We start from the raw sequence: 15,756 nt of genomic DNA, 5'->3' as shown, positions 1-15,756 counted from the left end.
GCATGAGCAGGAGAAGCACAATACGGGGCTAGAGACAGGGTAGGGGAATGACAGGCAGAGGTTTGCAGTGAGCTAAAAGGGGAGATTTAATAACTGTTGGAAAAAATGGCTGCTTTATTGCAGGCAGCTTGTAAACCCTGGAGCCTGAAGGTCTGGGAGTAATTTCTCTCTCCCACGTGCTGGGCTCAGTTTGTACTGGGGGTCAGAGGCCAGTGCTTTTCCAAAGCATTCTGGGACAGATGCCAACTGGAGCAGGCTGCTCAACACCACTCCTGCAGCAGGGCCTGGGCTTTGAGCAGCAGACTGGAGCTACTATTAACCCATTGCAGGGCGATTTCTCCCTTCCCTCTCTCCTGCCTCCATCCCTCCAGTGCAGAGAAGACAGCTGCTGCAGTCCCACTGAGGCCACACCACGCAAGTCTGGGCTAGGGATGCCACCGTCCTCCCAAAAGGGCCAGCTGGTGCTTCAGTGTTGCCCAGGGCCTGTGCTTAGCTCCGTTCAGTACGTGCTGGCTTAGCCTGCTCCTGACCCACTAGCAATAGAGTCCTGCTTGCGGGTCCAATCCAAGAGTTGTACTCCTTGCAGAGGAAAACAAGAGCCCAGAAGAGTGACAGCCAAGCACTTGGGGTAAAGTCTTGCACCAGCCTTGACACAGAGGGAATAGTAACTCATAGGAATGCACACAGCACCACCAGAGAAAGGAGAAAAGCCAGGTACCACCCTCCTTGAGCCCAGCAGCAGTCCCTGCAGTCTATACACCTACACTTGCCATGCCACTTCCCTCTGGGAAGCTTTTGGGCATGAAGTCACAACCAGAGGCACTAACCGAGGCACTCCCCACACAAGAGGAGTGCTCCCATGGCCAGGATCCTGCTGCACTCTTGGCACCCCTTCCCTGTTCAAAGGAGCAGAAATCTCCTGTGCCCTGGTGCTCCCTCTGCCTCCAATTATCAGTGCTTTCTTCACAGGATAACATCATGCCGAGATGCCTTCCCCTGCACTCCCTCACTGATCTCCTGGGGGAGGCAACAATTGGCCTCCACATGGCACCTTCTGCTTCTCCTCAGCATTGGATAAACACCAGAACCTACCAGTCCTTGCCTCCAGCTGCTGCTGACACCCCCATTCCTCAGTGGGGGCTTTAAAGGCTGCCTGCCAGAGCCCTCTAACCTCCTGAGCTGTCTTCTCCTAGGCTCTGAGACAGGGTCTAGATGGCTGGGGGAAGCATGGCTTTGCTGTATCACCCCTGAGTTGCAGCAGCTCTGGATCACCTGTGCAGGCAAGACCATGGCTTCCTGCAGCATTTCAGCTTCCCCTCTCAGGGATGTGTGTGCTTCTGGCCTGCAACCCAGCCTCTCTGCCCCCATCCCACTGAGTATTTGCCAGCACAGAAAGAAGAGAGCTCAGTTCTGTTTCTCAGTGGCATCTCTCATCTCCCTCTCAAACACATGCCTTATCCTTCCTTTGCTTCATCTCCTTTGTGTTCAGTGCCACACCAACGAGGAGAAGGGGCCTGCGGTTATTGCCCAGACAACCAGCACATCCAAGCACTCAACTTGGGTCTGGCTGCTGGATCTGCTTCATGCTCTTTCCTTCTGTGCAGCAGCACTGGGCCCAGCTGCCACAGACTGGCACTCAGAAGTGTGCCGACAGGTGCACCTTGGTCCTGCTTGCCATGCAGCCCCTGGTCTCACTGCTCGCTGTCAGCAAGATCTGTCCCACAGCTCCCATCTCTATGCCACATCCATCACAGGCGTTCAGATGATTTTGCAGGCTCCTCCAGCAGCATTTATATGGCATCCACACAGCTCTCCCACTACCACTTCTGACACAAGGCACAGTCACGGTCCATGGTCTTACTAACCAAACAGGGGACCCAGAACCTACTGTCAACTGCGTGCCAAGTAATTCCTCTCCATATAACACCAAGCTTCCTCCAAGGTGCCAGGGGGGATCTGGCTGTGCCTCTGCACTCCTCCGCTGCAAAGATGGTCACACGAAGATGATGATCCCTTCTCCCTCCAAACACAGACTTGCGCCTTCTTGGCTAAGTCAGTTCAAATTGCGCTCACATCTTCCTGATCCAGGTACAAAATGGCAAATTTCTCTACTGGTTTTGTTTATCCCATCTTTCCAAGCTCCTGTTTTCATGTCCCACCTCCAGCTCCTTCTTCCAAAACTGCCTTTACAGACAGAGCTGCAGAATCCTCTTTCATCCTCTACCATCACTTCTGATTAATCCACATATCTCAGCCCTCCTTCTGGGCATGCCCTGAGAACAGCCATTGCCTTCATGCTCCCAGCTACTGCTTCACTGGTTTCAAGAGAAAGGAGTTTGCTATGCTTCTCATGCCCACTTCATTAAATCCTTCTGCACCATCTCCCAGCTCCTCTGCTCTCCAGAGAAGTCCCCAGCCTAGAAGCATGCAAGATGCAGCCAGAGCATCTTGGCAACTGTGGCTTAGGGCACTGCCTGGGCTTGGGGTAAAGATCTCTTAGGTTACTGCCACACCTTCTGGTATCAAATGCTAATACCCGCAGATCGGAACCTGGCGCAGCAGCACTGAGAGACTGAACCCACAAAAATGCCACTTTGCCAGGTGCTTCCTACTGCCAAGATGGAAGGACTATCAAGCCAGGAGGTTACTCAGAGGAGACAGAAACCCACAGCCTGTGGTCATCTACATCCAAGGAGCACATCATCCCACTATTTGGCCAGAGCAGAAAGAAACAAAAGCTCCTGCCTCCTGGAAGGGGCTGCATGAATACCTGCAGTAGTGAACTTTGCCTCCCTTTGCTGCACGTGACATACTCAAGCCAGACACTGACCCAAAGCATCTAGCTCTGGCACCAGGGTTGCAGTTCACAGCTGACTTAGCCACATCTGCTCTAGTCAAACAGCTCCAAGCTTTTTGCCCCAGACTCCATGCCTGCCTCAGGCCCCAGCTGGAGCCCTGCCTGTTTAATTCTTAAGCCAGAACCCAGTAAGCATCACCTTTAATAAGCCTTTCTCCTCCTGAATTTTTTCAGCTATGGTCTTGTGAAGCAGAAGGCTGCTTGGAGCCAAGCCAGCACCAGAGAAACCACCAGTTCAAGGTCCTGCAAAGGTGCCTGTAAGAGCAGAAGGGAGCTTTGGTTGGGTGTGCAGGAGTGATGCAAAGAGCAGGCTGTTTGCTGGGAAGCTGCTGCTGCTTGCCAGGAGGCAGTGGGGGAGGAGGCAGCAGATGTCTGCAGACAGCATTTGCTGAGAGCCTGCAGCACTCCAGCCCAGCGAGGGGAGGAAGACAGCGGCTGGTGCCACTGCTGCTGCACTGTAATCGAAAAGGATAAACACGACAGGGTCCACTGAGAAAGCTTATGTTGCTTTTCCCTCTGATAACCACTACTTCAGCGATGGGAAGTAGGAGTCCTGGCACCTCAGCTGGGGTTAGAGAAAGACTTCAGCATGACTGCTGAGAGACCTCAAATGCAGGAGGAAAATCCCTGTCATGAAAACTGCAAGACCCTTCTTGTCCTGGAAGCAGTGGCAGCTGCAAACCCCAGCACAGCTGTCGTGCCGGAGCCAAGTCTGTCTATGGGGCCCTGGGCAAAGGCAGCATGCCACAGCCCATGAGCTGCCTTGACTCCTGGCATACGCAACAGCTGGACACTCACAGTGAGAGCCCAGGCAAGTGCCTAAGGGTGAATGCACAGCAGAAAGAGGAATAGAGACCAGTTCTGGCTGCAGCCTCCCCTTTAAGCACTGGAGCCAAAAGGGGACATCCCGTTTGCCCCCCCTCTCTTTGCAAATGGAGGACACTGAACAAGGCCACCAGCAAGGTGGCAGTCAGCCAGTGAGCCCAATCCCAGCCACGTTGCTTTTGTTGCAAACATGAGTTGCCGGTAAGGCTCCAAGTCAGCCCACGTGATTCTCATTTCCTGCCTCTGGGCAGGGGAGGCTGGCTTTCTCCCCATCCCACAGCAGTGAGGCTGACCAGAGGAGCACTACAAACAGAAGATATCTTGCAACTACCCCCCTCCCATGGGCTCTGTCCTGAACCTGAGATGTGGTCAGCCAAGCAGCATTGCATCTGACAAGTCAAATGATCATGGGAAGCAGCACCTTAGAAAACTGGTCCCTTGGCACTAGGATCCCCAAGGGCAGTGGCAGGTCCCAGGCAAACCATCCTACCATCAGAGGGGATCCTCACCATCACGAGTGACTACAAGACTCTCACTCGATCTCTGCCCAGACTGTTCAATGGGATATGAAGACCCCCAGAAAAAATGGCATTTGCCCATTTCAGACTGAGAGGAACTGACTTCACCCAGAGAAGTATCTTTGGCTCATTAAGTGATACCACCCACAGGCTTGTTCAGATCAAATCAAGCAGTTCCTAGGTTCTTCCTACAGCACACTGAGATGCAGTCTGGCACTTGGGTCCACTTGAGTCCTCTTAGATTAAAAATTAACTGATATGCAAATCGGACAAGGCATTAGACTAGTCGACTGGCCAAGGGTGGTGCAAAGATTCCTCACTGTTTCAATGCTACAATCCCAACTCCCCCACACTCCTTTCTAAGCCCAGGGTCAGCCATTGGCCATGGCTCACCAGAGCAGGGAGGACCTCACACACACCCTGTACACAAAAGAGAGCCTGGATGGCATATGTTCTTGAGACAGGTCCCAGCTTTGCCTCATCCCCTCCCTGATCATCAGCATGTCATGTCTGGCAAAAGCACTGCTGGGCTCTCATCTCAAGCTGAGCCACTTGCACACAATCCTAGTCAAAGTATGGGCAATCAATACCTGTGCCCAGGGAGGCAAGGAGGTAGCAAGACAAGTAGGAGCCTGACTTCCTGTAGTGTTTGCTACTGGGATTCTCCTATTGGTTTCCAAAGAAGATCAATTCTTTGCTTACCCCTGGTAGCTTTTCCAAAAACACTGCAAACAGCCACTACAGCACCAGCCACTGGACCACCCACAGACAGAAAACAGCCACAGACCAAACAGCGAAAGAGTAGCTACCCAATATGCTCAGGACCAGGTCTCGGAGGAAGGACAATGCTAAAACATGGCACTACTCTTGGATATGCTCACCTCTCCTTTCTCCCCTTCCAACTAACTAACCACCAGCCACAGCTACCCTCTTTTGCAGTCTTGCTTCAACCAGAGGCTGGGCAAAACAATTAACTTCTCCATCTGGTTGCAGTGAGATGAATACAAACATCATCACGCAGACAAGGAATCAGCTGCCCTGAGCAATGTCAACATTGTCCCTTTTCAGTGAAAGAGCTCGGAAAATGGCACTGCCAGCATTGGCCTCAGAAACAGAAATCCCAGGGTGGATAGCTTGTTTCACTGGTGTTAAACCCACTGTGGACCTTCATGGACCCCTCCAAGGGCCTGGAGGCTGCTACTGGGAATTCTGGGGAAAGGGCTTATCAATGGCAGCCTATTATTGCAACAGCATCAGAAAAATGCCTTGGGGCCCTTAAACTATGGTGGGAAAAAAAAAGGAAGACTAAACCCTATGAATATAAGGAATACATTTTAATCAGACTAGGAGTTTGTGAAATTACTTTTGATTAAAAAACATAATGAACTAAATGATAAACATTTCCCACCAGTGGCTGAGTCTCAGAATAATGTGAAATCAGATGGTGGGGTGAGAAGCAATTACTTACAGGTAAGGTCCTGACCACATAAGCAGGTGGAAAAATCACTCTTTTCACTAAAATAACATATCAGGGTTAAAATTATATCAAAATATTTGGAAATGGCTGGACACTTCTTTGCTGAAGCTCTGCTTTAGGCAAAGTAACTCCTCTTTTATCAACAACAACAAGATGTGTACAATTTCAACTCATGAAACTGACTTTTAAAGAGCAAAAACAGGTTTTTGTTTTGGAAATGTTATTTGCTTTCTTTTTCTTTCTTTTTTTTTCCTTTTAAGAGAATGAGGAGCAAAAAATCACATTGAATTCTCCAATGGAGGTGGGCAGTCTGGGAAGATCATTACTGAACCTCTGACCTGTGGAAATGTTTTGGAAGGAGAGGTGCCACAGACTGAAGCACAGCCATGCCCCTGCACTTATCTGTGCTTTCTTTGGGTTTGTACTGCACTAATGGCTAAGAGGACAAGCAGGGCTTGGTCTTTTCTTTCCTAGTGTAAAGTTAACAGGAAACAGGATTCCCCACTGAAAATTAGGAAACTAAAACCCATCCACTTCAGCCATTCTAAACCATATATATGCAGATGGCATCACAGAAATAAATAACAATGAAGTATTTAACTATTTTTTCAATAGTCTTCCCAGCAGCTTCCCACAGATTATGAGCTCTGAGAACGAGCTGGAATAGAGAAACTCACCACTATGAGAAGCCAACAAGAGGGCCACTCATAATTCCCAGCAGCAGAGTGAAGGTGATTGGCCTCTCCCATCAAAGGTAATCTCAGCTCCTGCATATAAGCCCCAAGAAAGGAAAGGGGCTGTATCTCTCATTTCTGAGGTGGAGGAGGGGACACAGCCATGAGGAGGTGCTTTCTCTCCTGCCCAAAATAGCAGAAAGCAGGGGATGGGTAGAGCAATGAAAAAACGGAGAGTAGGACACAACTCTGGTGCCCGCATCCCACTCTAAAGACTACCAAACCTGCACAGGCTGCCAAATCAAATAGCTATCCAGAGCCATGCTTCTGACAAGTATAACAGGCAATGCCCTCAAAGGAGACCAGTGTGAAGTTCCTTCCATCCAGAGCCATCACTGCTCACGTCTGATGCTCATCCACAACGACTGGCAGCAGCTGACACCTATGGATCGTGCAGAAACCTCAATCCCTCCCACTGGAGAAGTTCCACAGCTCCGCAGGCTTTTTTACAGGCATTTTTACAGGCTCCAATCAAAACCCCCATCCCAGTCTCCATAGACACGTTTTCACCATTGGAAAGGGATCTGGGACACTGGGAAGACGTGCAAGGAGGATGGCAAGGACCAGCCTGTACCCTTAGTGCCTCTCCAGACAGAAGTACTTGTTGGAAGATCCATGACATCACTGGCGGGCTCTCCTGAAGGAAATCAGACAAATGCAAGGGCAGATTTTCAGCACTTCACCAAGAGGGAGTTTAGCAAAACAGAGGGCTCCTTGCTCCCTTCTCAGCAAGGTAAGTCACGATTTATTTTGGATCCCAGTTTTGCTTTCTACAGCATGGTTTCTTATCCAAAGGGGGAAATTACACAGGACTATCCCTCTTGGGTCAAACATAGTGCTGACAGCACAATCGTTCTTTGCCCTACGCCCTGAGCACTGTGCTATCCCCTGATAAGGAACCACCAGCACAGCAGGATTGGTGGCAATCCTTCCCCCGAGCCTTGGGGACCAATACGCCTATGTCCATGTGGCCTGTGACCACAGTAGAAATAAAAACCACCGCCATTCAGAAAAAGCATAATTAGCAAACATTAAACAGCTAGTGGTGATGCTGGCAGCTGGAGGAAGACACAGACCACCACCTCCCTGCAGCGAAGGGCTCACAGGTTCCTGTGTCCACAGTGCATCCACCAAGTGCCCTGCAGGTCTTGCCCCCACTGTGCCCACTACAGGAAGATGCACCGAGTCAGCTCACCCTGATCACTAGAAAGTGCATACACTACCATGTACAAAATTCTTTCTGTCTTCTTTTCCAAACTCATTGCACCCTCTCTCAACTGGGACCTCCTCATAAAAGTAAGAAGAGACAGGCCTTTCCTGGCATTTCCTTTTTCTGAAAAGGCTGTAAAAATTTCCAAGCATAGCTAAAGCCAGAGCAAAGTTTGTCAGGAGCTCAGCTCGTTAGGCAGCTGCTCAAGGAGCCCCGCGGGAGGCACAGGCTATGTAATTCAAAACATCTTGGACGCTGGAAAAGAAAATAGAAACCAGGCTGTGAAAATGAGGGGGGCAGCTCCAGTGTAACCCTTGCTCAGGGAGCGCCCCAACTGCAGAGCTCAAGCAGAGCTACAGCCCCAGCAGAGGTACTGTAGCTAGCCCAAGTGGAGCTGGCAGCAGGCAGAGGAAATTCCAAGCCTGTTGCTTCTGGCAGCCACACCGGGCCCTGGCTAGATCCTCGGCAACCTGGAAACCAGCTACTCAGCAATTTTCCTGCCATCCAGAGGACTCAGTCTGAAACCACAGTTTCACTTCCCCCTCCCTGCCCAAGAGGCAGGGAACACCAGAGGGAAAGAAACATTTGCTCAAAAGTTGTCATGACCAAAGTCCCCCCAAACTGCTCTGCTCTGGGAGGACAGTCTGGAGCTGCTGCTATCGCCCCCAACCCTGCCCCCATTGCATCTGGGGGCGGACAGAGCAGAGGAAACTTGCTTGAACTAGCCCTAGGTCTCCTCAGTTCCTTTTGCTCCTTGCCAGAGGAAAGTTCAAACAAGGCTGCACAGAGGCAGGACACAGGCAGCTTTCAGCCCAGCCTAACTGCCACGCTTAAAGCTTGCCTGTGGCTGGACCTGCTCCGTTCAGGCCCTGTCTGGCCCGATCCTCTGCTACAGATCAATGCTGGAAAAAATCCTGCCAAGGAAGTGGTGAAAGCTCCAGTGCTGAAGGGGTTTCCACAGCCTTTGCCAGCTTGATGTTGAGAAGAGTTGAGCAGAGATGCAGCCCTTCTGTTCAATTAGTACCCTTCAGAGCACCCCATCCATTTCCTCCCCACCCTGAGCAGGGAGACCTTCAGCGTGGGTTGTTGGGATCCTTGCCTTTTATAAGCCACCTTTTTATAAGCCAGCATCCTCTCCCAGCTGCAGCCTTTCCAGAGGCCTGAAGCCCAGCATGGCAACAGAACAAAGCAACAGTCATTGTACCCACTGCTGGAGCCCCTACCATCTGAAGGAGAGTACAGCTATTCATTGATACACAGCTATTTAGCAGGATCTTTCTTCCAAAGAGTATATTAAAATTTTATTTTCTATTAGGAAGACTGTAATGCTTCAGAGACCTTGCCTGCAGAACCAGGTAACAGATGTAGACCTGATCAGACAGGTACCAGATGGCAAGTCAAGGAAGACTTGCGTGAAGCAAACTTCAGCAGGAGATACGCTGCAAGCAGAGAGAAACAGGACTCCTAACCTAAACCCTTAAGAGAAAGTTGGGTATGGCCCCCCCAAACAAAGGCACAGCATTCTTGGAGAGTAGCATTTCTTTGCAGGATGAACACTGGACCAGGACTACAATGCTCCCCGGAGTACCAGCAGCTCCACCCGGTCACCAAGGTCACAGTTTGCAACTCTGCTGCTACCACACGAGTCATAGCTTTCTAACTTCAGCTGGGCAAATCTTGCTGGAAAACTCAAATATGCACCGGACATTGAAGATGAACTTCAAGAGAGGAGCTCCTGACTTCCAGCTTCTCAGAGGAATAGAAAACCCTGCTTATGCCTTGAGTAGGAGGCTGAGACCCAGGGAGGCAACAGAGTAGGAGTGATGAGCAGGAACTGGAAGTCCTGGCTTCTGTCCCTAGCTCTGCCACATATTCCCTTCCTGTCTTTGGTTAAGCCACTTCCTCTCACTTTTCCTGCCAGCCTCTGTTTTGGAGGTAAAAAAGCGCAAGCCCTTGCTTCTGCAGAATGCTTAAAACCTGTGCTGTTCTGGGACAGTGCAGAAGATTGCTGCAGCCAGAGGCTGCAAGACCCCCACCAGGAAGGAGCCATGCTGCTCGCACAAACCCCAGCATAGCCTGGTGTTTCTCATGTTTACATTTTGAGAAGCACAGAGTCTCTAAACAGCCAGTGCCACAGAGCATCTTCTACATAAACCATATCCTGGCCCACTCCTCTTCTCGGCCATAGGAGTAGGTGCTGAACAAGGAAAAGGAAAGCTGCTTAGGTGACCTGTGACAGAAAGAGGAGTGCAACCAAACACAGCATTGCTTTGGACAGCACACCTTGCAAGGAGGTGGCTGTTAAACCAGTAGCAGCAAGGATGGGGAAGATCCTGCAATACCAGGGGTAGGGTTAAAAGGGGAAAAAAAACCCATAACAAAACACAAACAAACAAACAAACAAATAAAACAAGCACCCTGAAGAGACACAATGGTACAGATGTGCCTGTGGAGCACAGCCCTCCTGCTCCCTTGCAAATCCATCCTGTGGCCTCCCACATACTTTGGGAAGAAGGAAGACAAGTAGGCATAGGCAGGAACAAGGAGCACTCTGTGGTTTTTGCTCAGTATTTCAGTCCATCTCTCACTCAGGAGGAGCTCTGCTTTGCTTTCCAAGTCTCGCCCTCTCTGGCATGGATCACAAACTTGGCTTCTGGCCCAGGACTTGGCTCCAGCAGCGCTCATCACCAAACAGGGTGACGCCCCACCTCTGGGCACAGTGCATAGAGCAGTCCTAAAGCCATCTTGAGGCTATTACCCCGGCATCAGAATAGACTCCCCATTATCCCCCAGGTGGCATTCCAGGCATCCTGAGTCGCAGCTGAAAAACCCAACACCCAAACATAGCTCCAGCTCTTTGGGGGAAGAAAAACCCAGCGTCAAAGTGCTGCTTTCTCTAGTGGCTCCAGCTGAAGCTGCCAGACAAGCTGCCTGCATTGGGGATGTCCTGTCTCCCAAAGATGCCCAGGCAGAGCTTACATGTTCCTCTGCCTGGAGCTGCCCAGAAAGATGCAGCAGGATGATGCCAAGTGAAGGCATTGCCCTCCCACCACAGGCAGTTGGAATGGGGCTGGAAACCACAGCCCGATGCACCCATCTGACAATTCAGCAAGGATACCAGGATACAGGGAAGCCACCTGTGCCCAGACACCAGTAGCTGCCAAAGAACCAGGCCACCTCTTCATAAAGCGCTGAGCAAATGGGAAATAGGCTCCATTGCACTGACTGTGCCCAGCAGGGACACACACCCAGAGAGAGCAGAACAAGTTCCAATTTCTATCTTCAGGGCATTGCAGCCCATTATCCTCACACTGGTTTCTCCAGTGCAGGGTTGTAGCTGGCATCAAGGCAACCCTATCTATTTTGGAGTCTTATTGTCTTAGATGGCCCATCCCATGCCTTGGAAGAGGGGCAGCAGCAGGTCTAGCCCAAGCAAGCAGGACTTGGAGCCAGTCACAATGCCCAACAGCAGCACAACCACTTCCAAGGCTTGGTACAGGCTTCATATAGCCATGCCAAGACAACCCATGCTCCACCTTCCTGCCACACCATGGCCCAGGCTGCCCTGGGGATAAACAAGTGCTGGTCTGCTGGCCAAGAATGCAGGGAGCGAGCAGGACTCCCGACAAGCTGCTTCTCCAAAGCGCAGCTTTCTCTTAAATCAGAAGCAAGTGCCAGTGACACTAACTGCTTCTCCTACACTATCTCCTGTTGAGTATAACCCTGTGGCAACTGCAAATGCCGTTGTGAACTGGTCCCAATTAGAACAAAATCCATCACCCTCTCCACCTTTGAGTTTCACAGAGTATCAGGCAGAAGGAAAACAAAACCAAAACAAAACCCTGTTCCCAGGAAGGGTATGATGCTAAGCAGATGACCAGCAACAGGCACGGCAGAAGAAGGAAGGGTGCCTCTCATCCATGCCACGTGGTTTGTCTGGTACTGCCTCCTCAGGAGAGGCTGATGAAGTGCAAAATACAGCAATAGAAACCATGCCCACCAATCTCCAGCAACAGTTCCTGGGTACCTTCCACTCAGGGCTGCCAGAGGTGGTGAAGAAAGGAAGCCAAATCAAAGCAGCAAAGACTAGCCACTGGAAATCAGCACACAACTTCAAAATAGAAGTCGTGAAGAACTGAGGAATATCACTGTGGCACCCTCACAATATGCACCACACAGAACTGCTGAATATGCTCAACTGAGAAGCGAAGCAGCCACAACACTTCCTAGGTGTATTTTTCCACAGCTTCGGCTTTATGAGAAACCTCATACTTTAACTAAATCTCATGGAGATCAACTACATAAAGTCAGAATTCACAGCTCCCACCACCCTCTGGAAACACAGGACCACACATGAGACCACCAGAAAATGCATTTGCCAGGCAACATCTTCCTGGGAGGAAAGCAGAGGTGACTGACACCAAGTCCTGACCTGCATTAGATTCCAGTTTTTCAGAAGAGTCGTGCTGGCAGTCCTCCTTGCACTTCAATGATACAGCTTAAATTACACTGACCAAAATATTGCTGCATCTGTACATAATATCACTATGATATCTCTACCCTGCATTATGTTATATATCCATGCATCTACATACCACATTTCCTGTTAAAAATGTCAAAAGTAGTCAAACACAGCACAAGGCTCCTATGTGCCCTCTCTCCCACCCCCATGCTCCCTCCCCCCTTCCCCCACCCCCCATCCAGAGCACTGGCACGATGCTGGGTCTCTGCCAAAAGAGCGACAGCATGAGGAAAATTACATTTTCAGAGCAAGCTCTGGGTTTCTGCCTGGCTAAGGCTGTTGGGGGACAGCTGACATCCCTGGGAGGAGGCAGTGACAGAAGCTCAGGAGGAGGCTCACAGGTGGAACAGACTGCAGATGCATTCTCAGACAGGAACAGCAAACTTGTGCTTTTCCACGTGGGACTTATTCTCCCAGAAGAGACCAACTTGAGAGATCTGTCGGGCAGGGTATTTAAAACTGGATGGAGCCCTAAGGAATTAAGCGCTGGAAGCCAGCCTGTGCCATCTCCAGGAAATGACTAGACATGAGCAGATTAAAACCCATTACAGCAGCACATCTGGACATCCGAGGAATACAGACACATCCTCGAGTGCTTTGACCGCTAAGAACTTCACCTCCTAGCAGCAGCAAAGCCTGATGCAATCACCTGAGGCAGGGCAAAGAAGCAAAGGCTGTTCTGATGCCGATTCTGAAATGGACACTGTAATGACAAGAGATGAGACTGAAAGAGACAGAAAACAATCCCAGGACCCATCCTGGGACCCTGAAACCAGCTGAAGAGTAACAGAGAGCAACATCTCTATAGCAGTAAGAAACAGCCACTGGTTGGGACACAGCTGATGCTCCCCACAGAGAGAGAACCAAGAATCTCCTCTCCAGCTATCCCTCCTTTCCACAACCTTCCACACAGCAAGCGCTGACAGAAGGGCAAGCACTCACAGTGTTCAGCAGGAGTGAACAGCAGGGGAGAGAAGAAAAAGCAAGTTTTTTTTCTCCCCAGAACAGCAAGTATGGAGGACACGATGCCACCTGGGTTGACAAGTTGGTAGACAAGTCAAAGGCTGAGTTGAGCTTGGACCTCAGAAACTCCAGGCCAGTATGAGCAAAGTCCACAGGATGTGGGCTGGAGTTAGCCTGGGACTAAAGTGCAACTCCAGCACATCCTTGGCAGCTGCCCCGGAGCAGCATAGCCGAGTTAGCTTTCTGACGGCCCAGTTGCTTCATGCAGCTATCTGTCCCCTGTCACACAGTGGCCAGAGAGCCACCTTCCAACAGCAACACGGCGAGATGCAAAAGGGCTTAAAAGTACAAAACACAACCACTTTACTTTCATCAACTGAACAACAACTGCGGTTTCTAGTTTCTGAGTAGGCTTTCCTTTAGCTGCTGCTTGTTGATTTCTTTCTGGTGGCGGAGATCTGGAAAGAGGAAATGGACCTTCAGGGGGAGGGAGACACAGTAATACCTACAACACTGCACCGCAGAAAACACCATGAAATTGACTTTCTAGGTAATGAAGATGCAGGTCAGGGTGGCAAGGAGCAACTAACCCCACCACCTGCTCAGCTAAAATGGCAACACACACATTAGAAAACAAACAAAAAGGTTCTTCAGCACTTAGGTTATGAATGCTCTGGAAAAAGTCCCAATGGAGCAGACAGCTGTTGTAGAGACAGCACACTGATACTCTAATCTTTCCACCAAGGAGAATCAGGCAACAACATCAACCAGGACATTTCTGCACCTGTACCAGCCTTGGGTGTGTATTACATATCCATGTGTAGTGGCAGCCAGCATTATCACAGGCACTAGAGTCAAAGGAGGTCTTGATTCAGCACCAACATAGCCTTGCCAAGTGACCTTGGACAAATCACTTCCTCGGTGACTCAATCTTATCTGTCCTGCCACCAAAGTAGCAAAGCAAGGCACACACAACCCCTGTATGTGACTGATGGATGGAAGAAGCTGCATGTCATTACTGCATGCCTGGCGTGAAACTGCATTTTGGCAGGGTAACAAGTGGTAGCTGCATTTGCAGAACAGATCCCGCAGGTCAAGAGTGCACAGCTAAGGCCCCTGTAGCACCACTCCGCAGCCAAAGGTGCATGGTTGTCCTCTGTGCCACGCCATTGGCAGCCCTTTGCCTGGCAGAGCCAGGACACAAACGTATGCTGCCGCAGCCTGACACCCTGTCAAACAGAGCTGCCCCCAAGGCGTGCAGACGCTGCTGAACAAAACAACACAACAGCCTGCCCTGTCATGTAGCATTACTTATGTGTTCAGATATGCATCCTTCTCGCATTTCTATTCCAGCAAGTGGTTGCTAGCAGAGTGGGGCTGGAACAAGTTCACCACCTGCTAAAGACAAGTCCCTAATACAATGCAAGGAAGGTTTCGTTACATCGGTTCCTTTCTGTGTGCAAGGAAAATACGCATGTAGATGTGGTGTTTCTCTCATTTTTCTTCCAAGCTGACCACATGCCTGATTAATCTCAACAGGGCACCGAAGCCTATGGAGTAGCACACCGCAAATACGAGGGGAGAGGTCTCCCCTGACAGTTAGGATGGGCCCTGACACGAGTGTTTGCTTAAATCGCACGTGAAACGTGGCGAGTTCCCATTCTCCCTGGGGCTTTAACAGCACCGATAACGTCTTGCAAAATCCAGTCCAGCTCCGGTAAAACCAGATGCAACCCGACTAAGTTCTCTGAACCTAGAGAAAAGCCCCAGTCGAGGTACTTTTATCTTCGAGAAATCGCCGGTGGCAGCAGCAGCAATGGGTGACAAGAACCTGGGAAAGGCGGTCCCCGAGACGTGAGCGCGAATCGGAAAGGGTCCCGCGGACCAGAGGCAATGTCCAAGACAAGCGGGGGCACTGACAGCTCATCCCCAGCCGGCTCGATTCAGCGGGTAGGCCGAGCCGAGGCCGGCGCCGTCCCCCCATCAAGTTATCGCCGCCCCCGGGAGCGGCGGTACGGTGGCTAGCCCGGATTCTCCGGCACGGACGGCGGCTCGCGGCCGCCCCTCCGGCCAGATGACAGCCTCGAGGCGGGCCCGGCTGCGCGGGGCAAGGGGTCGGTGCGGAGCCCCGGCTCCCCCCCCGGGGCGGAACAATGGGGACGGCGGCTGCCCGGGCCTGGCGGGGCACTCACCTCGGCGGCGGCGGAGCGGCTCAGGGTAGGCCGGGAGAGCCCGCTGGGGGCGGCGCGGCGCGGCTCCGCGGGCTGCTGGGGGCCGGCCAGCGGCGCGGGGCCGGCGGCGCGGGCCGCGCTCATGGCTCGGCCGCCCGCCGCAGGGCGCGGGGTCGGGGCCGCTGCCGGCGGCGCCCCCCGCCCCGCCGCGCCGCTCCTTCCGCCGACCGAGCCGGCGGCTCCAGCCCGCGCCCTCCGGCGGGGGTGGGCGTCCGGCCGCGGCGAGCCCCGGCTGCCCGCCCGGCCCCGGGCCGCGGACGGCTTCCCCGCGCTGCGGCGGGGCGGCCGGGCGCGGGCGGCGGGGAGCGGAGCCGGCGGGCGCGGCGGCCCGGGCGCGGGCGGGGGCGCCGTGGCGAGGGCGAGGCGCTGCGGGCCGAGTGCTCCTTTCTCCGCCGGAGCCTGAATAATCATTTGGAGAA

The 15,756-nt window shown here is 52.0% G+C and overlaps 1 protein-coding gene across 1 annotated transcript in view; it reads right to left on the bottom strand.

Moving 5' to 3' along the window:
• Positions 1-15,390, bottom strand: part of BCL9L (BCL9 like) — a 44,624-nt gene extending 29,234 nt beyond the window's left edge. The window contains 1 exon segment of the mRNA XM_040084930.2: positions 15,299-15,390. The gene's annotated coding sequence lies outside the window, so the exon portion shown is untranslated.
• Between the last annotated feature and the right edge of the window lie 366 nt (positions 15,391-15,756).

This window comes from Hirundo rustica, chromosome 23 (assembly GCF_015227805.2).
Source record: "Hirundo rustica isolate bHirRus1 chromosome 23, bHirRus1.pri.v3, whole genome shotgun sequence".
NCBI classification, from domain to species: Eukaryota; Metazoa; Chordata; class Aves; order Passeriformes; family Hirundinidae; genus Hirundo; species Hirundo rustica.
The sequence above is the reverse complement of the archived record's forward strand: the minus strand, read 5'-3'. Positions and strand labels throughout refer to the sequence as shown.